This window comes from Rhopilema esculentum, chromosome 13 (genome assembly GCF_057945365.1).
Source record: "Rhopilema esculentum isolate cy_ngs chromosome 13, ASM5794536v1, whole genome shotgun sequence".
NCBI classification, from domain to species: domain Eukaryota; kingdom Metazoa; phylum Cnidaria; class Scyphozoa; order Rhizostomeae; family Rhizostomatidae; genus Rhopilema; species Rhopilema esculentum.
In genome coordinates, this window is record NC_142827.1 from 1,214,201 (window position 1) to 1,241,144 (window position 26,944).

At 34.8% G+C, this 26,944-nt stretch overlaps 1 protein-coding gene and 1 long non-coding RNA gene across 6 annotated transcripts in view; one reads left to right on the forward strand and one right to left on the reverse strand.

Annotated features, from left to right (window-relative positions):
- Positions 1 to 1,644: 1,644 nt before the first annotated feature.
- LOC135691621 (uncharacterized) overlaps positions 1,645 to 26,944 on the reverse strand; it is an 83,715-nt gene continuing 58,415 nt past the window's right edge. For all 5 annotated transcript variants that reach the window (XR_010516767.2, XR_010516766.2, XR_010516765.2 and 2 more), the window contains one exon: positions 1,645 to 2,534. This is a non-coding gene — a long non-coding RNA (uncharacterized LOC135691621). The remainder of the gene's footprint in view (positions 2,535 to 26,944) is intronic.
- LOC135691617 (uncharacterized) overlaps positions 21,912 to 26,944 on the forward strand; it is a 67,083-nt gene continuing 62,050 nt past the window's right edge. The window contains exon 1 of the mRNA XM_065209536.2: positions 21,912 to 22,068. The gene's annotated coding sequence lies outside the window, so the exon portion shown is untranslated. The remainder of the gene's footprint in view (positions 22,069 to 26,944) is intronic.

Genomic DNA, 26,944 nt, shown 5'->3' on the forward strand with positions numbered 1-26,944 from the left:
TATTTTTATTAAATCTAAGATTTTTTTGGCAGAAACGATGACATTTTAGGATCGGTAATTTTTCCCAAATTTGTCAGGCTATAGTCTATGGAAAAATCTGACATTTTAGGGTAAATTTTTTATCTTAAAACAGAGATAAACTTAGTAATTGCAAATAGAAACAGATAGATAAATTATATTTCATATCTAAGCTTATTTTGATGGAAGAAATGCCATGTGAGGAAAGAAAATTTGTTGCAAAATGGAAAGACCTTACGCTTTGGGGAAAAAGCTTGGCAAAACTGTTAGTCCATTGGCATTTGAAAAAGCTGATTTTTCTGGTTCACAATTTTATCGTTTAATTGAAATAAACTTACTAGTTAGAACCAGAATCAGAGGAAAACAAAATTAAGGGGGTAATTATAGAAATATAGACTTGCTAGTATGGGCAACTATTTGTAGATGATGCAATGCTATAAGCCTTGGAAAAGAGGTGATTTTCATCAAAACATGATACATAGATTAGTCTGAAGTTTTTGGGTATAAACTTTGGGTGTTTTATTGAAATCTGGGACTTGCTAAGATAGGCCACTTTTAACAAAGATGCAAGGTTTTGGCTTTGGAAAATAACAAATTTTACCTGAAAGTATTTCCATTAGAATGACAGTAATACTTTAAGATGGAATAAGCTGACTAACTTTTTTAAATCTAAATCAATTTCTGATGAAAATAGCCATTTCATAGCATAGGGAACTCTTTGGCAAAAAGGCTTTAGATTTTCAAAAAGGACTTTACTTTTTAGGCAAGCCTTCCTTCTCCAAAATAAGAATAAATATATTGAATGGTCAAAGAGAAACAATAATTCTTGCAAGATATTGGAAATTTTTATGGAAATGATTACTTGTTAGGATAAGCAATTTTTGGTAAGACTTAGTAAAACAGCTAATTTTTTTGGTGAAATGTTTTTCTTCAAAATGGGAATAAACATATTCAGTGCAATCAGAAGTAGACAGAATCAACTTTGTATTTTAAGTTTCAGATCATTTATTTTTTGAAACAATTATTTGTCACCATAGTACACTTTTGGCAGAAGGGCAAAGCTGTAGACTTTTAAAAAAAGCTGATTTTTTGGTGAAAACTTTTCTTATAGAAAAACAGTATTTTGTTCAAGTACTCTGATGGCATATAGAGGAAGCTTAAGGGAAGTTCTGTTGCTCAATAACTTTTTGGCGAAAAGCAAGTTCCTTGGGTCTTAAAAAGAGTTAATTTCTAGGTAAAATTTCTTTCTTGAAAGCAGAAATTAACATTTTCAATTTAATCAGAGCAACCGTTTTTTATAAATTTTTTGAAAGAATCTCAGAAAGAAAATAATAAATGTTTAGAATAGGCAACTTTCGGCAAGCCAAGGTTCAAGATTTTGGAAAAGAATTATTTTTTGGCGAAAACTTTTTCTCCATAGCAGAATAAAATTTTTAAATAAAATCAGAAGCTAACGAAAACAAAATTTTTCAGCTTCAGACTATTTTTGACAAAAGTATTTAATTTTCAGCATAGGAAAATGTTTAGAAAAAAGCCAGTGTTCTGCTTTTGGAATTGAGCTTCAAAACAGCAATAAACAAAGAGAATCAGATAAGAACAATTTGTTTGTTGGAAGGACATTTCTGATTGAAAATAGCAATCCTCTACAATTGGTTATTTTTGACAAAAGAAAAGGCAATTGACTATGGAAAACACAACGATTATTCAAATGGAATCATTCTTTAAAAAGACAGTAACCTTATAGGAATTTAAAGCAAATAGAAACAACTGATTTTCTTAAATTTATGGCAATGGCGGTTGAAGGAAGTCACTTTTAAGGATGGACATTTCCTTTAAAATGTTTTAGCATAAAGCCTTAATCTCACTGAATACAATTAATCTTACTGAATATCAATCGGAGGTTTGTTCCTTATTGACTTATAAATATGTTACTTAAGTGTGGTTGGTTAAATATGTTGTATCTATTCGTTACATGTCATTATAGGAAGAAATCTGGTTTAACGATAATCTAATTTTTTAAAGCTTGCTTGAAAATACAAACTTTAAGATCTAATATCATTTTCATTTTATATTATATGGTTTTAGTTGAATTTTAACAAAAGGAAAATGATATAGATTTGGGTAAACAGTCAAGTTTTATATACTTCAAACTTCAAATATACTTCTAAGCCTTGGTGATTCTTTTGATAACTTTGAAGTAGCTTTGTTTAATCAAAAGGACACGGTTTGATTTTTTAGAAAGAAAGAAAAAAGAGTTGGTCAAATAGTCACTATTTCAGAGTTATAAAGATTCAAAACTAATTTGATAAAGATGTAATTTTTTAGATAAAGATTTCATCTTTATTAATTGAAAGAAATCTACTTTTAAATCCACACAATCTAAACGTTAAAAACATCCCTTCATACGGTGAATTAAATTTAGGGACCAAGTAGCATACCTTGTCATTCATCTGCTTCGTTCTGCTTGAGTCTTCCCATCAAAGGATTGAGCTTGAGTTTAATAGACAGGATGTACCCTGTTTCAAGAAAATGAAACCATAATTATAAAAAGTAGAATGCAAAAAATTGTTTCAGCTAGCTTCGAAAGAGAAACAGGTAATAGCATGTAATTTGCTATTAATTGAATGTAATTGCATGTAATTGAAATGCTTTGAAAACCACCGTAGTATTTTAAAAATCAAGGAAACGTTTGATCAATTTCCTAATTTTAACTTTGAAAATGTAACTTCCAAGGAGGTGAGAGAGATAATTTACAACCTAGAGGAAGACAAATCAACAGGAGCCGATAACATCCCCCCCCAAAAAAAAAAGTTCTTAGAATGGCAATAGGCGTTGTCTCTGGACAACTAGCTGGAATATTCAATCGATCTATTTCTGATAAAACATTCCCCTTTCTTATGAAAATGGCTAATGTGTGCCCTATTAAGGAGATTCAATTAGTAAAAGGAATTATAGACCAATAAGTGTGCTCCCTTCAGGTTCAAAGATATTTGAGAAAATAATATTCAATCAAATCTACAATTACGTCAGTGTTAAATTATTCCCTTTGCTTTGTGGATTCAGAAAAGGTTATAGCATACAACACGCTTTATTACGACTTATTGAAGACCTGGAAAAGTGCCTGGATAAAAAAGATGTGGCTGGTGCAGTGCTTATGGATTTATCAAAAGCATTTGATTGTTTACCCCATATACTTCTACTAGCCAAACTGAAATCTTATGGCTTTAGCGACAACGCAATGGAATTTATGTATAGTTATCTAGAGAAAAGAGTACAACGAGCAAAAATAAACTCAGATTTTAGTGATTGGATGGAAACAAAGCAAGGAGTTCCTCAAGTATCAATTTTAGGCCCGTTGCTTTTCAATATTTACATAAATGATATTTTTCTGCATTTGAACAAAAGCAATTTATGCAACTATGCAGATGATAATACAATTTGGCTGTCAAGTACTGATATGAATGAACTAACTGACGACTTAGAATCGGAAGCCGCTATTCTTAATTAATGGTTTTATGCAAATTGTTTGGTGCTCAATGGCGATAAAAGCAAGCTTATAACATTTAAAGCCAATCGATCCAATTAAGAGGAATCTAAAATTCAAATAAATGGTTCTACTATAATAGAAAGTAAGAATGTTAAATTTTTGGGAGTAACACTAGACCATGAACTTAGATTAGAAGAACATATTAAAGTTTATTATAAAGAAGCTGGGAAAAAGGTAAACGCTCTAGCCAGGATTGCTTCGTATATGGACAAATCTACGCGAATTCTTTTAATAATGACGTTCATATTATCATATTTTAATTATTGTCCTCTTATTTGGATGTTTTGCAGTAGGAAAAGTAATAGCCGGATAAACCCGATTCATGAAAGAGCAATAAGAATAGCTCATGGTGATTATGAATCAACGTTTGAACAACTTTAAATAAAGAATAAAACAATAACTTCTCATAAAAAATTTTTACAATATCTTACGATAGAAATTTACAAAACATTTAACGGGTTGAATCCACCTTTTATGGATGAAATATTTTCCATAAATGAATGCCCATATTACTTAAGAAACTCCCAATTCAAAACAGCGGAGCCATATTACAAAATATATGGATATATTACCGTATCATACAGATGTAGCCAAATATGGAACTCAGTTCCAAATGAGATAAAGTACTCCCCTACTTTATCAATATTCAAGAAAAAGATCTCAAAATTTACATCGTTTAACTGTACTTGTAATCTTTTCAAGGAATACGTTAGCAACATCGGTTATATTTGATTTATATTATATTTAGCGCTGGTAATTTAAATTAGTTGGTTTTAATTAGCTTGTATGCATAGCTAGAAATTGTCCCAACTTCAAATAAAGAAAGAAAAAAAAATGCGGGCATGCCTGAAAATATTTTTGCTAAACACAAAATATTTTCACTTGAAAATCAAATCATGGAATTAAGAATAAGAAAAACAATTATCTTGTAGACACACTATTACATAAATTGCAGCCTGTTTTGAGATTTATTGATTATCAAATGAACATTCACTTGGAAAGTAGAGCTCATGGAAACATAAAAACTCTGCCTTCATCAACATGCTGCGAAGGATCAGGGGAGTGACCTTAAGGGAAGACAGAGAAGTGAAAATATAAGTAGAGACCTCGGAGTGGGAGGGTATAACAACAATAATAAGAAGATCAAGATTGAGGTGGTTTGGACATGTCATGAGAATGGAACCTGAAGATGAGGTGAAGAGAACTGTGGGCCTAGAGGTGAAAGGAAGAAGGCCAAGAAGAAAACCAGTAAGAAGAAGGATGGACAACATCAAGAAGGACATGGAAGTACTAGGAATAAGAGAAGTGGATGAACTGGACAGAGAACGATGGAAGAGAGTGATCTAGTCCCCGACATGGCAACATGCCGGAAATGGGAGACGAATATGACGATGAACAGCTATGACAATCTTCTCTCAAAACCATCAATTTTAAAGAGACGTCAGAAGTGATTTCCAATTTGACAGTATAAAGATACCCTATTTTCAAAATCAAAGTCTTATTTCGCGAGAAATAAGCCGTCTAATTGATAAGATTGAGATTTAAGAGGATTAGATTCTGAAAAGATCCTTTCAGCATTAATTTACTACTTGGCCTAGGAAGATATATAACGGCGACGTTAGCCAATCAAAGAACCGCATCTATCAAGAATCTTTGTATCTGCTCTTAATTTTATCTCTTGACTTGTCTATCATAAACATTTAGTAGATGTTGTAAAGTCGTTTTGAGACAGACAAAGAATCTATACACTGACTTCAGATAAAACTGATATGATAAAAAGCTGTTCAAAATAGAACGCGCCCTCTAAACCACATTAGGACAAAAAACTGATTTACCCAAAAGCAAGCTAACCCTGCCCTTCTCAAAACCAACACATTACAATAGGCTTCACTACCGGTAATTCAGATTTTATGTCAAGGGATGATATTATTTTCGCTATTGCAACTTCATTACCGAAAAAAGCTACTTTAAAGTTTTTGATTAACATACTTTGAAGCTATTGATGATTTGAGGTATATTGAGAGAAACCTTCTCAATAATTCGGTTTGGTAATATATGTAACCTGCAGGCGTTTTAAGGAAATTTTTTAGTTGAGAGGAGCATAAGGGGCTGCATTCTAGATTGAATAAAGGAGATACAGAAATTGATTAAAACGATTCGTCTATTAATGAGGAATGGTAGGATACAGCATTTCAATACCACTTTAATTGGCATCATGAAGATTGCACTGCTCATAAGTATGGACGTTCACGAATACTCAGTAAAATTACCAAAAATTACTATTTCTGGCAAATTTATCAAAATCTTTTGAATCAACATCGACAGCAATAAACTTTACAACAGCTGCTCGTACTTTTTCATGTCATAGTCATGAGGTAGTAAGTTGCTGTGCTCCTCCATAACAACATATTCTTGCAGTTATTTGAAGCAAAAGTTCTGCATGAATATCTTGGACGCAATTTGACGGATATTATTGGCAGGGCAAAGGGTACTAAATTTCCAACTGAAAATAAGCTAATTGTAATTCTGTACGATAATTGTATTAAGCCCTTACTTACAGAGCCTAAATATTATATGGTTTCTGTCTTTTCTTTCTGAATTTGCTGAATGCTCGGAATCAGCGTTATGTAAAATTATTCTCTGATGTAAATACGCATTTGAATTACAATTTAGATTGTTTACTTGTTCACAAATTTTCCAACCAATTCAAAAGATTTCAAAGACTGTGGTGTGTGACATTCCCCCTTCCCTACCCCCAGCATTAACGTGCCTGACCACTGCGTTTATATGTGTTATGTAGAATGCGTTAGCATATATCCGAGCACGGAGAAAAACAGTTTCACCGATTTCCATTTGTCTTCTACACGTTACTTTTCTTTTTTGACAGGCTAGTTACGTCTATGGCAACAATGGCAAAAAAGGCAAGAAAAGCCAGAACATAGCGCATTGAATAATAGCAAAATAAGAATTTATCCTATATTGAAAATTTGCTGTAGTAACAACGTCGTACTTACGCCAAAATACTTAAACAATTGTCTTTATAAAGACATTTTGTAGCTGGCCTACACATTTATTGTTTGAGTGATAGATACAGGATACTTGCGGCCTAGCCTGGTTATTGGATATACAGTGATAACAGGAAAGGATCTTTAGTGCAAGAATATCTCCTGGAAGCAGCAGGAAAGGAAAGGAAAGACAGAATGTAAGTTGATACTGGTAGATTAGCACAAAAGCCAATGAATTAATTTTGTGGTATTGAATTTTATAACAGATCTATTTGGTCAGATAAACGACTGGTGTGATTCTAGAATACCATGAATTTTGCTCTCTCTAATATCACGGTCATTCATTCATCGATAATTCATTTTTCCATTCATTCTGCGTTTGCATCCAGTTAACCCTGCACTTATTAAATGAAATTGGAATTGGAGTTTCTAACCAGGGATGTAGTCGTAAAATTTTAACAAGGGGGGCTCTATGAAATTTCTAAGTTGCTCTTGCCATGTCATCGTTGCAATTTGAACATGAGAGGGTTGGTTTTTTTCCCAATCATTGGTTCAGCAGCCAGAAACATTGACTGTCTTGAGTGGCAGCAGAGATCAGAACATTGATACTGTGTGAAGGGCTGGGGAAACTTCACTGCAAGTGAGGGGGAAAATGTTTATATTGCCCAGGGTTTCAATGAAAGCCGTTTCAAAAATATTTACAACAATTGACAAGGAAGATCCTAGGCAGTATATTCATAAGCCTTCTTTTTAATAGTTATGACCAATTGGTTGGATTTTGAATTGACACATTATCTCTCGTGATAAAAAAAACAGAGCAGATTTTATCAACTAATGAATAGTGCTCCTTAAATTGTCATACAACTGTGTTATTCAGTAGATTTAGAAAGCATTCGAAGGTTGCAGATAAAGAAAATCATTTTTGAAATAAGAACAAAATTGAAAACACCCAAGCCTGAAATTATCCAAAAAACAAGAACATTAGGTGTCAGCAAAAATTGTATTGTTCTTATAAAAAATTTCAAAAATAAGCAAGACAGAGTCAAATAATAGCAACTGGTTAGTGATTCAGGCAGATAACCCTATTTCTAAATGCAACAACAAAAACCAATTGTCTATACAAAACTGCAACTAAACGTACTCAGTAAGAAATCATTCAATAATTTTCTATCTATATATGTCAAACTTTGTGTACATTTTCATGTATATAAAGCTTGGAATATGTTTAATCTCTTTTCGATCTCTGGTTTAGTCGTACATGGCTGGTCTGTGGTGAAGCAAGGAGCGACTTGGTATCTGTCAATTCTAGATCTATCTTCAATTCATGCCAGCAACGTAGCTGCAGGTGGACAGGAGGGACTGTACCCCTCTAAATGAAAATGTTGACAACAAATTGTCCCCTCTGGCTACAGTTTTTCCAAATGATATTTTGAAAAGTTGGCATAATTGAAATTCCGTGAGCTTGATTTAGTCCAAACACATCTGTCCTCTTTTCCAAAAAAATGTTGAAATTGAATCATAGCCACCCTAGTTTCTAAAATATAAGTTAAATTCGAGAAAGTCCAACCTTGCTTGAAAGGGGGAGGGGAACAGCTAATGTGAATGGCACAAATTATTTAGATGTTTAAAGACTTTTAGCAGGCATTATATGTTTCATATAGGCCCCCCTCATTAGTCACAAACATGCGAGGGGCATTTTGGGCTTGAATTCTTATATGTTGGTTTTACATTATGGGTATTTGAGTTTGTTACGCTATCAAAATTTATTGTGGGCCTGTTGTGCTGAGGTTGTATGTTCCAATAACGGTCGATTCATCATCTATGTACGCAAACGAATGGACGCTGCCGTCTCCATACCCTTTGCAAATCTTTACATTTTAGATTGATGGCTGTGGTTTTTGAGAAATTGAAGTATCTTGTCAGAACACTTATGATACGATTTTGTTGTCCCTTAGATCTTGTTTGAATGTTACTTTTTGCTTTAATTTACGTAAGCAGTTTTAACTGTCGAACTATCTTGGTTATGGAAGATGTATTTACTTTTCTGTAGAAGAATAAGTTTTCCAATTTCATATACCCGCTTGTATACTTGACTGGTTAAACTCCCTATAAATCCTTTAACAAAACGGAAAATCCGTTGAATGTTCCGCTGTTTTGTAAAAGATATTAAATGCCTCATGCACTTTTCTGGCAAGTGTAATACACTCCAGCTTCCCATATGAGAAAATATGCTTGTTTAAAATACCCCCTGTTAATAATTGAAATTATAAATGATATATGGAATAAGTACACATTAAAATGAATAGATGAGAATAGGTGAAATATAATGGCTTTGAAGAAGCTAACTCTTTAATAGAAACGTTTTTCAATGCCATTTTAAATTCTGTACTGCCGAAAATTTACTTATAAGATGAGTAATTGTATGTGTTTTAAGGATGTAGTTCACACTTTTGAAAAAGCATTTTCTAAAAATTTTCAGTTTTCATTTTTTTGTTTCATTCTACGCCAAAATTATCGTAGAATTCGGTAGAAATAGTTATTTTGACAACCACATTGAGGTTTAGACACAATTAACTTCTTTTTCGACAGGAGTCGGAAGTTTATTCCTTAGCAACGACTTTTTAGCGTTGCTAAGGAGCTCATTTTTGTGTCTTTTTGTAAGAAATTACCCCCAAGCCTGCAGGCTTTCCCTATGGAATGATAAACATCTTATGAACACCCTGTGGTAGCCTCTTTTGGGATCAGAGGCTGAGAAACACGCCAAATTCGCACACTTTACAGTCACGTAGATGTTGGATTGCGAAACAGAATACAAATTTATTCTGATAATGCCTTTATTGAATCGATATTATAAGTAAAACATGCCACCGAATAAAAGAAGGGCTCTAGCAAGTAGAGTTAAGAGGAAAAGGAAGTTTTTTGGCATTCGCAAGCAGGATATTGCTAGTAGACTTGAATCTGACGCTAGGCCTAGTGACGATGTGGAGCCCAGTTCGTCGTTCACACCAACGAGCTCAGTTCAATCTAGGACAGCACAAAAATTGTTGAATTCATCGTTTGAAGAACTAAATGATAGTATGAGGGTGCTTACAAGAAGATCATCGAAGAAACTGGGCCTTTCTAAGCAAAAGCAAATTGAACAAGCTGATGGTTTCACTATTATTGATCTGTCTCTGCTCCAAGAAGCTTTGCAATCCTCTACCAATTGTAGAGCTTGTAAAAGATCAGATTCTCAGTTGAAGATCTTGAAGGATAGCAGAAAGAAGCATGGGCTTGCTGAGACATTGATCATTAAGTGTTCTTGTTGCTCAGCAGAGACAATCTTCCACACCAGCAAAAAGTTAGACAAAGGTAAATTCGAAGTAAACACAAGATCAGTCATGGCATGCAATTCTTTGAAAGGTGGACGAAAAATTCTTTCAAATTTTTGTGGAATGATGAATTTACCTTCACCACTAACTAGTGCTTCCTATGCAAGGCAGTTGAAGTCTTCTGCCAAAATTTCAAGAGAAGTTGCTGAAAAACAGATGAAGGATGCAGCAAATCGTCTCAAGAAAAGTGTTTTGGAACAGAATCCCAATGCCTATCTAGATGACATGGATGATACTATTTCTGTTGCTGTCAGTGTTGATGGAACATGGCAAAAACGAGGATACTCTTCTAAGTATGGAGTCGTTGTCGTGGTTCTAATGGAAACTGGCGAGGTTGTCGATTTTGAAGTATTGTCAATGCATTGCCATGAATGCAGAAAACATCAACATGAAAATAAAGATAGTGAAGCTTTTAAAAGGTGGAAAGCAAAACACGATGCCTCTTGTCAAATAAATTATGAAGGTTCATCTGGTGGTATGGAAGGAATTGGTGCAGCCAGAATTTTCCTAAGATCAATTGAAGGAAGGGGATTAAAATATACAACGTTTATTGGAGATGGTGACAGTGACACCTTCAAGGTTGTGAGTAAGGAATTGGAAAGAGCTTATGGAAGCAGGTATCAGGTTGTAAAGGAGGAATGCATAGGACATATACAGAAGCGTATGGGAAATGCCCTAAGAACACTTCTGAAAGAAATGAAAGGTAAAAAGATGTCAGATGGGAAAACAATAGGTGGTAAAGGGAGATTGACAAAAGAAAGAATTGACAGTTTCCAAAGGTATTTTGGTAATTCCATAAGAGCCAACAGAGGTAACCTGGCTCAGATGCAGAATGATGTTTGGGCAATTTTTCACCATTCAGTCATGCCAGCAACAGCATCTACCCTTAATGATCAGCACAAATTTTGCCCTAAAGGCAAAGACTCTTGGTGCAAATTTAATGCAGAGCTAATTACTGGCAAGAAGAGTTATGATGGAAGCAAAAGGTTACCAAGCTCCTTTTTTGACATTTTAGAGCCAATCTTCAAAAGATTGACATCAAAGGATTTGCTTGAGAGATGCCTGAGAGGTGTAACGCAAAATGCAAATGAGAGTCTAAACCATATGATCTGGGAAAGGTGTCCCAAAGCAACCTTCTGTAGCAAAGTTAGAATAGAGTCTGCAGTATCAGAAGCAGTTTGCTGTTTTAACACTGGTGCTGGATCAAGGGCACTAATGTTAAAAGAAGCTGGAATTGAGGATATTGGAGAGGAATCTTTGAAGTCTCTTCAGAAGGAAGACCACATTCGCCAAATTTCTGCAGCACAGAAAGTCACTTCAAAGTATAAGAGTTGGCGAATAAGTAGAAAAAGGACCAAAACTAACATGAAAAGATCTGAAAAAGAACATTATGAACCTGGGGCCTTTGACAGTAGAGGTGAAAAGCCAATCTCAACTAAAAGAAGAAAGAGAAATCAGTACTCTGATTGCAGCAAACAAAATAAAGTTGACCAATCTGTTTCTGATGATGTAATAACAGACATCCCAATAACATTTGCAGTTCCTTTGGAGAATATAGTGAAAATTTGAAAACTTATTAGCAAAATAAGTATATTGAATAATGCTTAGTCTTTTTTAGGCCAAACTGGGGGTAAATATGAAGTTATGGCCCCAGATAGATCCAAGAATATTGAAAAAGATAGCCAAAACTTTAAAGTCAATTTTCTCAAAAACACTGTTTTTGGGAATCATGAAATTGGGCAGGAGATAACTTTTACATATGATAAGCAATCTTCTTGAAATTTTCACTGTCTGTAGCAAATAATATGAAAAGTGGAATGAATAGAGGAATTTTTCAAATTTCAAATATGGTAGCCGTTACCATGGAAACATGGTTTTTTGCCATTATTTCCTTTTTAAGTGAAAATTTTCAAGAATTGTCTATTCATTGCACACATGCACTCAAGTGGAATACACAGTAAAAATTTGAGCTGAATAGGAGATTCCATTAAAAAGTTATCGACTGCCCAAGAAAAAAAGAGCGCATCGTTAAAATTTGCATTAATTAGCATAATTACTATTTTTCTTAAAAAAATCTTAATTTTTAATTGCATCATATCTTCAACTTTCACTCTTGAAAAGTTGAATGTGTTACATGAAGGAACCTTCTATTTATGTCCATATGTGTCTGCCTCAGTGCAAGTTTTTAAAAGTGTGAATTACTACCTTAAGGGGGCTCAGGGGAACTGAACCTCCTTGTTAATGCCAAAAAATGGCAAATTTTTACTTTTGCTATTATTTTTCGCAACTTTTTGTGCAGGAGCCCCACTTTTCATTTTGATGGCACCTCACCACTGTATGTAATGCTACAAAAGATAAAAATTGTCTTTTAAGATCAAAATCTAAAATACTGAATTCTCATTGGTCTGCGTGTCTCTTGAATCATTTGATGAAAGTGTTAGGAAAATTACTAACCTTCTACCCTTATTAAAAGGCTCCTGCGAGATGAAAATTGTCAATTGCTTTAAAATGATAGTCCTTGAACTGTTTTCAATGATTCAATTAGACGTTTATATTACTCTTGATAAGAGTTAGTCTTAATTTTTACCTTGAAAAGGTAAGAAGTCATCATCTCGCTTTGAATTCCCGTGCCACCGAGTTGCAAATACAGGCAGGGGATAAAAAATATATCAATTTTTCATATGAAATTGCTTTAAAAAAGTAAACTTTTTGAAACATAAGTAAAATATATATCAGAACAAAGATCGAAATCTCTATGCTAGAAAATTTTTATATCCAGTTGTTGATCAAAATATAGGCCAATCTGAAAAGTTAGCACATTATTCAAAGGGTTGCCGAATCAGTGCCGCTTGCATAAAGAAAAAAATTTCAAGTGTAATAGGTTCTTGCCTCCTTATTTATCAACCTAGCCTATTTATTCGAGGCTTTTAGGGCAAACTTTTTCCAAACTCTTTCCACCATGAGATCGTCAAATTGGGATGTTTGAAATTCAAAAGATTAATATTAAGCTATATTGATATCTGAAACCAGTTGGAAATTTCCCCTCAGGCAAGAAAGCTGAGATCACATAACAAATATGTGGCAAAGACATAAGTTAACAGACATCACGACATAAGATTCGAGACATTACATCATCCAGCTACCCTCGAACAAACGAGGGAGCGGACCATTTTGGAGACGCATGCCACTCCCCTTAGCAGCACATCATCGGTCACACTACCACCAAATACCGACTCTTATCGTTGAGCTAACAAATTAAGACCCGGCAGGTTAACACGATTCGTTGAATAATACTTATTAAAGCCGAAAAATAAACAAAGGAAATACAAATAATTCAATTGGTTAATATCCCGTGAGAAGTCTGAAACACCATAAACGTTCCCAGGAGAGGCTTAAGGGCTTAGGACAATACGAGGCCAATGAAAATAATTTTTTAATGGGGCGGACAGACTAAACTACTATGACGTCACAAAAAGTAACAAGAGAGCTGTAGAATGAAGGGTTGATATCAGGGGATCAATTGTTATTTAGATCTGTTTGAACTGCTTTGTTTTAATGGCTTGAGAACATTGAGAAGGTTTTAGGTTTGCCAAACAGGGAAAGGAAAAGTGTAACAGTGCAACATGATTGTATTTTGCAGGCAAAGAAAGCATTGCTTGGTACTAAGCATGGGGAGAAGAGGATAAGAACAAAAAGAAATATTTAAATTTTCCATAAACAAATTGAGCTATAATATAATAGGCTAGGACAAAAAATAACTTAAAGGGAAAAGAATTATGATCGTTTATGGAAAAATATATACTTCTTGAAAATTGTAAAATAAATTTTACGAACCTAAACGATCAAGATTTTCATATAAAAAAATTGTAAATTTTTCTATTTCAAATGCTCTTCTACAACTTTAGATTACATCCCTACCCTAAAAATCATTTTTATTTTCAAACAGGTTTGCTTACGGCATGAAGCATTTTTTGTCAGAAAGGAAAAAAGTACTTTTTGTTACTATGATGTGAAAGATTTTTAACATACATTGGAAGAAAAATAATTTAAAAGTTTCTCTTTCAAAAACTGTACGTTTTATCGTTTTTTCTACCCTTCTCAATAAAGTTCTCGCGTAAGAAATTAAACTTTTTCACAAAGGAGATGTAGAGATTGCCTTGGCAAAACCTTAACACAAAATAATCGAAATCCATATAAAAAACATAAACGAAATGAAGTAACGAAAAATAAACGTTTTTTGAAACTTCGTTTGCCTCGGTTCCTATCTGGAAGACGTGCATAATTTCAGAAGCAGGAAGATCTGACTAATCAAAGCTCCATGTAAGTCACCGGAATTTTTGGATAATATTTGCCCAGATAAATAACTGCTAATTTGAAAGGTCCATCGGAATCAGCCAAATTCATTGTTTGGCGAAAATGTGGCACACTAGGAATATACATGAAGCTTGGGTGGATTAGAGAGTCATATTGTTATGGGAGTAGAAATGGTTATTGGAGTAGGCTAAACCGTTCTTTTAGAAAATCAAGTCATTTTACAAACTCAAGAGTCGTTGATGGAAAGACATTGGAATGATTCCTAGCAAGACTGTCGCAAATTCAATTTATGAACCTGTGCATCACTCTAAGTTGAAAGAAATAGAGAAACATGGTTTTTGTCGCGATGGCATGTGATTTGGGGTGTGGTGACAAACGATGGATGACAAGACTCCCCTACAAGATTCTCTCTGCGTCTCGACCACTATTTCAAACTACCAAAGCAACATAAGCAAGTTGCTCAGAACAATAACTTCACCAAACAAGAAATTGAATTTTTCACCCTTTGATTGATTTTCATTATTTTACCTCTGTTAAATCGATATCAAGGACGCCGAAAGTTGTTATCAATCAAAGAGCACACCCATTTATGTGTTTAATTCCTCCTTTATTATTAATTTACCATGCAGATTGTCAATCATAATCTCATTTTGATCTTTGCTAATTTCTAATTGTTTTGACTAAGCATGTATTTTTCCGTTCGGAGTCTCTTTTGGTCTTTAAACTCATGGCTCAGTGCCAAAAATACTGATAAATTTCGATGACAACTAGTAGCTCGAGAGCGCAAACAAATTAACTGTTTGGAGGCCGCGTTTGCAAAATAAGTGTTCCGATGTTCAAAATATCGTTTTTCCTAAAAATAGTACGTAGATGGTCATTGTGTTAAGTGATAACATATTGATGTTGACTTTCAATCAATGCCATGAAGCTAAATAAACATGGTTCCCAAAGAACATTCCTCTTCAGACAGGATTGTCTCTGCTCTGAAAATTGAGCACATTGATATAAGAATAAATGCAATAACAATTTATTTTTCACTACATATATCTAAAGTTCACCCTTGATGACAAATAATTTTCAAAATTAGGGAGGCTGATCATATAATGTTTATACTAAGTTTGTAAAACCTTTTATTTCCCCAAAGGTTTATTTGTCTCCAAAACAGAACCGTATGACATAAATTGCTCTCTATTTCAACGTCTTCGATTGATCCTTTACACGCGCCTTCCTTTGCGCAAAGTCAAACATTACTCCCACATCACAAGTATCGCATCTTACATATGACTTTTTAAGACTTAAAAAAGTGAATATATGAGACCATTAATTACATAATAAACTTTGACCCAACTAATTTGTTCCCACTTTTAAAAGCAAACCCGCTCCAGAAGATCCTCTTTCATCCAAATTTGCGATACCTTACGTCAATTCGAAAGGTCTCTATATTTTAGCTTTATTGAAAACATATAAAAACATACAAATTTCAAAGTGATAATTTCAAAAAGCCCCAAAAGTAACTCGAATTTGATTCTTGATTAAATACATGCCCCTTTGCAAAATGCTAAACAGATGCTCTCCCCATCCATTTTGGGAACATGCCCTCATTCCTATGAAATTCCATTCTCAACAGACGAAAATTTGAAGGTCATTTGTAGTTGTGTTGTGCGCCGTTAGAATGTAACTAATTGTGAGCAGCTTTGTATAGATAATATGTGCCAGGAGCTTGTACCAGAAGCAATGCCCCTGACCTAGAATAGTGTCCCAAACTAAAGTTAGTACAGTATAACCACCACAATTTTGTAAACTGTCTTTTTGCTAGAAAAAGTAGATTACGGTACAAAGTGAATTATACCTGGTTAATAAAAAGTAAGCACGTTAAATGCAAATAGAGAAAATCGATTATCCCCGGGTTTCCCCGTTCGCCTAACGACAAAGGGTCCCGCACTGCGAACTTCAAACCACAATTCTAACGAGATCTGACGTCCAGCTCTGTTAAAAACCCATCAGAAAATGCAAGTTATACCAAACAACAACTATCAAGTATGTTAGATATCTCAGAAATTTGATTTACGCTCTAAAAGTCCATCATCTTGTTTCACAAATATATTTTCACTTCATAAATAATGATCGTAATATTTTCATGTCAAGTTTGTTTTTCTGCAGTGTAAACAGTGTTAAAAACGCGGCTGATTTGTGCGTTGGATGAAGGCTTTCTGAAATGTTAAATTCATTCTACTGGTCTTAATTTATTCAGATACTGCGTACTCAGTGTAAAATATTCTTAAACTGGCCTCGTTCCCATTTTCTTTTGAATAAACACAAGGAAAATGTATACAAATAAACAGTTTCGCTCTTTTTATTGGAAATGGGGCTTTAGCCTCATTTTCTATTTTTTTTAAATTCCCAGTAATTAAGATCAAAACGAAATTTTGAGTAGAAAAGATCAAATCAACCCATTAACTTTTCATTTTTATATGTACTTAGCGATTAACTAAGGGCGCAAAAATCAACTCCTTCTGAAAATGCAAATTATGTCAAGTCTATCTAAAAAGGTGAAATTTTTCGAGACCCATAAATGTTCTTCACAAACTAGCACTAGTTAAAATGTTAAAATGGTACTTGATGATGGGCTATGCTCGAGACGTCGTTTAATGGCCTATTATTTATTCCCAGTACAATTCACTCAAATTCATTGTTATTTTCTATTTTATTGTAAAACACGCAGCCTAGCATATTTGTGAGTATGGCGTCATGAAAACGTACCTCTCACATTACCCACAATCCATTGTTAAATTACGAATATAAATCGATATGAAAAAATGATGTCATTCTGAAATGACCTTACGAGTCGTAAAGAATAAACAATAGTACGCCAATTTTTTCAACAACAACTCATCGTAATATACAGCAAACACCTATCAACAATAAATTGGATCTAATAATCAAAGAACTGGATAAGCATCTCAGCAAAAGCAGGGGTCAATGGCATCATCCACCGAATTCAATTTCTAAAGCAATAAAGTATCAGTATAATTGAAAAATGCTTAAGTGGCTGAGGCAAATGGCAAACAACTTTATTTTTGGATTATACATTTCCTATTCGATCATGATATTTAATGATCTAAGATTATAGACTAATGCTTGATTTATTGATTATTGGTTTGTTTGGCTAGCTGTGGTTTTTTAGACGTGGGAAGCTCAGGGCGGCAAAGGTGCTGTTAGCCAGAAACCTAATTGTTATTGGTACTAGCAAAGAATGATCTAACATTTGCCTGGTCAAAAATGAGTGACCTCAAAACAGCTTGCTTACCCAAACCTCCTTTTGAGGCGAATACAAGGTTTGAGAAAGTAGTAAGTCAAGTACAATCTAGTATAATTCGGTTCTTGATTTCTTGTTTGATTACAGTTTGTTTGTTGTTAGTTTATTGTTTGTCGAGAATTTTGCACCCTTCAACCAACCCCCACCCCCCAAAATTCGTCAATTTAAATTCCCCATCTGATTAGTGTGATGCAAAGCATGCATAACAGTGGAATCTGTCTGTAATTGAATGATTTTTTATCTCCATTTACCGATACAGGTTTTTTTGTTACCTCCACCAACAAGCAAACGTTTATACTCCAAAAAACATGTTCAATGGTATCACATTAAGTTATATTAATAGAGGTTGACTTGTTCAGAATAGAAATTCTGTTATCAGTTAGCGTCAAGATAAGAAAACAAAAATTAGATCAAAGTTAAAGCTGTGCTTATAATTGTTTTATTTTATTTGTCATGGTGGCAACGTTAGTCCTCAAAACGCACATCTTGATCACTGGTAAGAGAACGTTCGCTTGACATTTTCTGTTATTTTATGCACAAACAAGCCTTTAAATATTTTCTTTTTGCTAGGTATAGAAGTCAGAAAGAAAGGAAATGTTCACAGGAAATCATCTATGTAGATTTGAAGCGAAAAACCCCAGTTGTATTGAAAAATACGCATGAAAAAGAATTTGAAATTCACTTTCTTACGTATTTTCCAGTTGTTTGTCAAGTTGTTTGCTCCATGATGTAGGGCTATGTAAAGAGGAGAATATTTGCCCTCTGGATGGTTTGATTACGAAAACAAGTGAAAGCAATGTAGAAAATGTCATATATGATGATGATGCTTATAAAAATCTTCACTTAATTGACATTGAAATACATGGAAATCCTTGAGAAGCCAATTACGACCGTTGAAAAAATTCACCTAAACACGTTTATCCCACAGCCAAAGCGTTCGCCAATGAAAAGGAATTGGCAAGGGATGAAATATTTTAACCGTAACAGATTAATATGATGTCAAAAGAAGATCACATAGTTGCTAAACGAGATGATTTTGAAAACAGTTTTGTAAATACTTTTCTTAAGTGGCTTTGATCAACTAAAAACTAGAGTTATTATTGGGTTGTTTAGTCTAAATTATGATCTGAATATTTTATTTGATTGTTTTTGGTTTCATTCACAAATGTGGTCACTACAAGGTACTATAATCCTGGTCGAAATGCACGGACAAAATGTGTTATGCTTTTCAAACGGTGGCAAGCCATACTATAAGAGTGGTGGGTGCTAGCCATTAGGCTTTGGGGCGGAGTGGGAGGGTGGTTTGGGCATGATTCGAAGATCCAGACCACGACGCTTTGCTGTTAGAAAAAGCCCTTTTACCAGCAAGAAACGCTTTCTGTACTCGTTGCAAGCGCTCACGACTAACGATTGGTTATGTAAAGGCAGTTTCAAATTCACAGAACCATGTCACTTAACGCTACCAAAATATTATCTATCCCCAAAACTGTTGACTTCGAATTTAGAAACACACAATGTTCCAGTGGACAACAACTGTACTGTACAGGGGCGTCGCGACCGTGTGGGTTGTGGGGGGATGTCACACCCCCCCCATAGTATCTCAAAAGGAAATTTCAGGTAAAATCCGCTTGGTTGAAGAAACGCTTTAGGTATTTTAGAGATCTTCATGTCATAAAATCAATTAAGGATCAAGTAAAGTTAGTTGCACCGTTGGTTTTAATATGATATTCCTTGATATAAATGAAGGTAAACAAACTAATGATTTGACAAAACTACTAGGAAAACTCCGTTATTATCAAATTAAAATAAAAGTTGCGAATTATATACAGAGTTGGATTGACAAAATAAATTGCAGAGGTTTGTGACAGCAACAAAAGAATTTCAGGCAACATTTTTTTAATCAGGTAAATTTGTATTCCACACCCCCCCCCCCCCCAACAAGGCTTGCCTCGCGACGGCCCTGACTGTAGATTCAAAGCGTCTGGATTAGTATTTTGCCTTGAGTGGTACATTTATATATCCAGGCACGTAAATTCTAGGGGAGTGTGGGGCGACACATCCCCAATCTTCAAAATTCTTTAAATTTGTCGAAAAGGTTGATGGTAGTCGAAAAGTATAAATCGTAATCCCATTGTTTAAGAAAGAAATTAAGAAAGAAAATTTCAGAACCATGTCATGTTAAAGCTCTGCCACTAAAAGGCGTAGTACAATGTTAGCCCAAAATTTTAACTGTCTCATTGTCAGTCGAAGGTTTCGTATTCTTCACCATCCGAATATCCGAAAAAGGAAATCCTTTGATAAAACAACAGAACAACAAATCCAGTAATGGAAAATTAGACCATAAAAACTCTTTGTGTTATCAATTCTTAAGTCTTCTTTATCAACCCCTTCACAGTGTTTCACCAGTTCTCTTAAAAAAAATTTTCCTGGTAAGATCAGAGGACATATCCCCTGGCTACCGGAGCCAAAAAACCTCCTACCTTCTATTCCCGCGCTCAAATTTATGTGGATCTGTTACCCAGGGTAAGGGCATGGCTGTATCGAAGCTTTAAATCGAATTACATTCTTAAAATTTACAACCATTTCACGTTGGCTTTTATTACATAAAAATTTTGTGGGATTGTAAGTGACTTCCTTATTCTAAAAAAGACATATCTAGGCTAACAAGTCTGAGCGTGTTTCATTTATTTCCAGAACGCTTCTGACGTGTCATTTTAGCTCATTAGTCTTAGATCAGTTAGAAAAAAAATAAGCATTTATACCGTAGGTGATCCGATAAGCTCCCGGAGGCTTATTTCGAAGAAAAATAGGGCGGGGCGCATTCAAGGGCAGCTTATTTAAAAATGGGGCTTATTTAGCAGCAGCTAAAAGAATTGCCAGGGTAAATTTTCATCATCAATTTGAGGGCAGACAGTATGCTCAAAAATGCAGAAATATTGGAATAGTTCTATTGCTGTAGAGGCAATACCTCAGATATATGAGTGTATTCAAGGGTGGGTATTAATTTCATAAAAAAATTAATTTTGGGTGGGGCTTATTCGAGGGGGGGGGGGCTTATTCGAAGTTGTGTCTATTTTCGCGACCATCTCATTTTTACTACAAGAACATAAGTAACATCTCTTTTGAACAATTTCTCTTTTAAAGACTTCTATTTTTGCTATCTTCAAAAAAATTTATTAAATTTTGCTATCTTTATTAAAATTTATGAAATCGACCCCTGCCCAATACATTTCATCAGCCATCAGAAGAATCAGGTAAGGCCTGTTTTGATCAATGTTAAGGGATCGATTTATACCTTCAAACCCTTCTTTCGGCTTCTGTTGTTAGGTAAAAAATGATATCACGAAACCGCCAATAAATCCACGATGCGGTGCCGGTGCACTTTATCAATTTTTGGAGTTTCCGACTGGGCGTTTACCTGAGGGGTCCTAATTAAAAAGTGCTCCAATCTCCAATTAAAAAAGGTATTGTTAGTTATGAGCATTGACGAGATAAGGAAAGTAGTATATGTTTAAAATGATGGTCGTCCAAAGCAGTAATGTAAATTGCATTTAAACTTTCTTTATTTTGATTACGATTTTACAAACACTCAACACTTCGAAGTTCTCGCTTTTATTCGAGAGGCTATTAAAGCGTGGTGTTTGTACAAGGGAGTTAAGTCCATTTTAAAGAGGGGGGCTTCATTGACGCGTTACGGAGCTAAGATTTGGCTTGCAGATACGAACGACCCTTTTTATAAGTACTCACTGATGAACAGGTTAACCGTTAATTTCAGAATTGAAGCTTTATATATAATTTTGAAGAAGAAATTCAAGGGTATACATTGATAGGGAAGGAAAGTGCCACTCTTATCTCTTCCAATGGTAAACTCGTAGCTCCTCCGTTGACATACGCCCTCGCAGGGCGTACATCGTCGGCTCCTCAGGGCATGAGGGCGTGTTGATTCTGGAGATGTGAAGAAAATTATCAACAAAACCACACACGCCCACAACGGTACCTGACCACGCATATCGGCCTGTAAATTGTGAAATCTAATAAACCTTTGCAAAAATATCATAAAATATCAAAAACAAAATAATAAAGATAAATAAATGATATTTCATTAACCCGGAAATATTACATGATTGCTCGGCACGAGATTAGTAGATCGTAATCGGGCAGTTTTTCTTTCACAAATAAGCATGAGTAATGAAAGAGTCTGAAGCGAGCGCGGAGAGGCGCGCTTGATGTTTGGTCGGCGTATTTGATACAGTATGACTCACGTCTACGATTGGACAATGCTAAGGATAGGATTAAGCTATTGTTAGTCGATTGTTTGTTAGATTTATTGCAATATATCTGAACGGATGACAGTGGGAAGATTCAATCAATGAATCGGCATCCTTGCTATCCATTCGCGTAAAGTCTCATCTACTCTTTTGCAACTAAAGATCCCGATTCTCGGTGCCATAGAATTTGTAGAAGACTACAACAAAGCAAAGAGAGGGAAAATACCTGGTAAGTGACAAATTTGTCTTTTCAAATTTACACATAATTCATTATGCAAATGACAATTTCCAACGTGCATTTCAATATGCTTACTCGACAGGCAAGCTCTATACGCAGCATTCAAGGAATACATTGCCATTCACAACTTTTTGCTTCAATCAAAATCCAAAAATGGCATCTAAATAATCATAGTAATTAGTTGCAAAAAAATTCGGATAAATGCCTCTTGCTTGGGGACAATTCTAGTAATAAAAAACTCAGTTTTAGGAAAATATTGCCTTGAGAATTTCTAAGTTCAATTGACAAAGCTTTGGAAGTGATTCTACCTGAATCGAGAAAGCTAAAGCACTTTTGGTGTCTTTGTATTATTGACTGGTTTTTGCCGTACTTAATTATAGCACTGATGCCTATTTCAATTTTTTATTGCATGTAAAACGTCGATAACTTATCGCGAATTCAGTTGTCGTGTTTCTTTGTAACTATAATTGAAATTTAGGCAAACTATTGCACACTTATAAAAAGTAAACCAACATCAGAAAACTGCAAACATACTTCGAAGAAAATGGGCTTCCTGCACTACGTTTTCTGTGTAAGATAAACGTGTAGCCGAAGCTCTGGGATAGCTATATATTAGGTAGAGTGAAGAGAAGGGCAGCAGCAGTATGTTCTGCAAAATGCAAGGATGAGGGTTTACGGCAAAAAGTACTGTATGAAAGAATCCGACATCGTTTTTATACGTGAACAAGTGTCAGCTTAGTAGCAAGTACGAGATGTATTTATTGTTTAGTGACTGCACATAAGTCAAGTAATTGAGCTACTTTATCATAAATAGAAAGCATAGGTGCAAAGAGTATAATTAATATATATTGCTACACCAAGTTAGTGTACGGTAACTGACGTTAGTGTATAGTAAACACCCGCCTATAAGAACCTGGTGTGGAATAAGGCCCTCGTGTACTAGAACCAATTCAGCCTGTAGTTTTGAATATGTTCTCACTTGCAGACTTTATAAATTTCAGGCTATTTATTTAAAAATAAGCAAGATTGAGAACGTAAGCTTTTGCAGTGTATAGTAGAGATTTTTCATTTAGGATTGCTATAACGAAGTTATTACACAAATAAGCATTCTGCCGAAGGAATGGAATAGCTATTGTACTATCCTTGGTGCAATTTAGTATTATCCTTAATATGACAAAATAATAAATATTCTGACAAGATTTAAAACTGTATCAATCAACGATGTGCTATGTTATCTAATTTCAATAAAAGGTCAGAAACTTGGAATGATAAATAGGATTATTAGTAATGAAACTGGGGATTGAATCCAAAAGTGGATTTCAGATTATATATTGAGAATTTCAACTTCACTATTCAATCTGGTAGAAACCGACTCTTGAGAGACGTAAGTAATTAATGAGTAGAAACTCAAGAATCAAAGACTCTTTTGAAACAATCACAATATAACTGCTTCAAGCTTTTTTAAAGGTAACCACAACTGCCAGTTGTCCAAAGGAAGACTGGTTCGACCAAATTGTCGTTATGGGTATTAATTGAGAAGGGTTTCTCAAAACATATCAGTCTTGAAGTAAAGATAATGGTATATTAGTGAATTTTCTACATGTATAGAGAAACAAACTTGAACGAACGTATGAAAGTACCATCAAACCCAAAACATACTGCAATTTGTTTTTCTTCTACATTGTTGAGTAGCGGCCTAAACCCCGGTAGTTATCATTAAGATTCAACTTTGATAATTTACTGAAACCTCATTTCTATTCATTATGATTATCAAGATAAATTTTTATTCATTATTGCCCCTGCACATTTAGATGCAAGGCCCCACCACTGGCTGTCATGTGAATATGCTCAACATTTATACTAGCGATTCTTTCTGTTTTTCCATAAAGGCTGCATCCAAATTATAATTAGATTCTATATGTGTACTACAATTTTCTAAGCGTATAGAACTCATACAGGAAAGATAAACAGCATGAAAATGTTTTAGTAAATTCAGTGAGCGAAAGTCTGACAGCATATTTCATGGGTCTCATCCATACGCAGAACTGGACAGGGTTTACAAGTCCAGTAATTTTTTGTAGCAGATTTCGAAAGTGTCCGGTGAAAAAACTCCGTAGCATTTTAAGTGAAGGGGAGGGGCACTATCATACTCCCTCAGTTATATTTCCCTTCCTCTTAATAAACTTAAGACATAAAAACTGCCATACATATTTCTCTTCCTCTCTTTTCCTTGCAAGGCAACGACTTCCCTTTCAAATGGTTTGCTTGGTTTCAAGTAGCTACCTACAATCCCGGACAAAAATAGTTGAGAGTTTTCAAGAAAAGTTGATATTTTCTCTTTCATTTGAAACCCCCCCCCCCCCTCAATTCAATGTTGAATACATGATTTTGAAGGAGAAATGATAGAACTACAAATCCAACATGGATTCGGAGAAAAGGAGGAGGGGATTTGAATTTACAGGGGCAACGCAAAGTAGAAAAAAAATTTGCAAAATTTGCATTTATGTCTCAGCATTTTTTTACGGGATAGTAGGTTGAGTCGCCTGAAGCTTGAGAGCCCTCTTCTAAAATTCTTATGGTTTCACTATTATTCGAATATGAAGCAACCCGGAACCACATTTAAGTTGAGAACTTCATATCCTAAAGCCCAGTGGTTTGTACAATACCACTCTCGCCTTCTTTTCTATGAGAATCAGTAAAAGGTGTTGACCTATTAAGTATTCGGAGAAAAACGTCATCATGTGCCCTGTATTGTGACAATGAGATGGCAAATGTCACAAACATGACATTATACATTATATCAAGCTTATAAATTTGATATTTTACCACACTATTTATTGTTTAAAAGGATAGTGCTCTGCACTGGAGGATATCAGCATTTAACAACAAAAGGGCTTCGTCTACTTAGGCAACTTTGCTCGACCAAGGTGTGACCATTAAAACGCATACCTTTTTTATACTATCCCTTTCTATTCAAGAAAATCTTATCGCATTCTCGGTGATACGGCTCATCCTTTACCTGCGGGGTGTATTATCAACAGGTTCTTAACATTGCACGTGCGCGAACTCGTGCAGCAAAAATTGTTTTACATTTTATCATTAAAAGGAATTTCCGCATGAAATTCTTCGACTACACTGAAAATGATGTTTAAGTGGAACGGAAACGAGGTACAATGAAAGTATTAAGCAGTGTAGCAGGAGGGTCATCGTAACTCTGGCTGCGCAGATGATAGACAGGAGAGGAACGTGCGATGGTAGCTCTTTTGTAATTTAAGGAGGCCATCAGATCATTAGATCACGTCTGGCAAAATAACAATCACTAAAGAAAATTTGTCGCCCATGGCTCTTCAACTCAGGAGCTTACTTTGAGTTAAATAAATCAAAGCGAAGATCCACGGCAGCCGGGCTATTTTGTCGCACTTAACGAAATGCAACAGGCATCAACCAAATCTTTATATAAGCATCAAGCCTTATTTTAGTTGTTTGCGCAAAAAGCTTTACCTCTGCTTCACCCATTCAATGCTATCTAAAAACAAGAACCTTCTTTATCATCTCTTGTAACACCGTAAAAAGATTATTGGAGAATAACGCTGTCATGTACACAAAACGCTCTTTTGTTCAAAACTTTTCCGAAAGTTTTTTAAGCCTGTGACTTTCCTACATCCTAAGGCGAAATTCTAAAGATACGATCAATGAAAATATTGTCGGCTATCTTTTTCGTTTCTCTCTGATGATTAGCATGTTTTTTTGGTATCTTGCTGATTCGCCATCATTTATTATTTTGAAAGACTGTCGTGTTTGCTTCTCAGAAAAAACATCGTATCAATAACCTCTAATTAATGCGCTTTCCTACGATTATCATCTCTCTTTTAATTAGATCAAAGTATGTTAATACTGTTGATATTATATTTTATGTTAATACTATAGATATTATTGTTGCAATGTGATGCTCCTCAAATGTCCAACAAACAGACTATGTAACAAGATTCCATTTGATTTATTTATCTAAATACATCTATTATTCTGTGTCACATTATACTAAAGTCGCTGAAGTGAAAGACCCTTCGTTGAGTTTACTTAGACTATTTCAAGGTTTCAATGTTTCAACTTTTGTTTCCTAAGTTTATTTTTTCCCCGTTACTTTTACTGCTTCAAGATACATGAACTGAGGAGTAGCATCGATAAATTCAGAAAGCAAAGCATTTTTCAATACTGTACCAGCCTCGTATATTTCAACGAACTTAATCGCGGTTCGCAGTACAACGACAAGACAAGTAATGCGAGCCTTGCTGGGGGAGGGGTGTTGGGTTATCCACCTGTTAAGCTGGGTGTTGGGTTAATAACCTGTTAAGCTAATTTTAAACAAGTTAGTTCATCGTAGACTTGCCTTTTCCTCATAGTTAAGGGAAATGGTTTAGCAGCTGATCCCTATGTACCCGTTTCGTTAATTATGTCCAAATGTCTCTTAAAACGTGAAATTTTAAACTCGGGTTTGTAGTTAATAGGACGAATTACGCTAAGCTCAGTTCTGGGAGTTCTCATGATGAACTGCGCTAAAAACATGAAAGGTCTTCCATTACAAGGAAGACGAAAAAGATGTTTGATTAGCTGGCAAATCCGTTTGCAACATTAAATAACATCTTTGATTGATAGTCGACTATACCAAGCACGTTGAAACAGTATTTCTTCCTGTTTGGCTACAAGAATGTTTATAAAGGCTACGATACGCTGGGAGGGGCGGAGCAAGTCTGGAAGCAATGCATGGTCAAGAAAAGTTTAGGATATATGGTGTCATCCGGGAGACCTGGCTCTTTTAATTGATTGGAAAAATTGAATCGTATTCCACAATTACTTCCATTCCATCAAA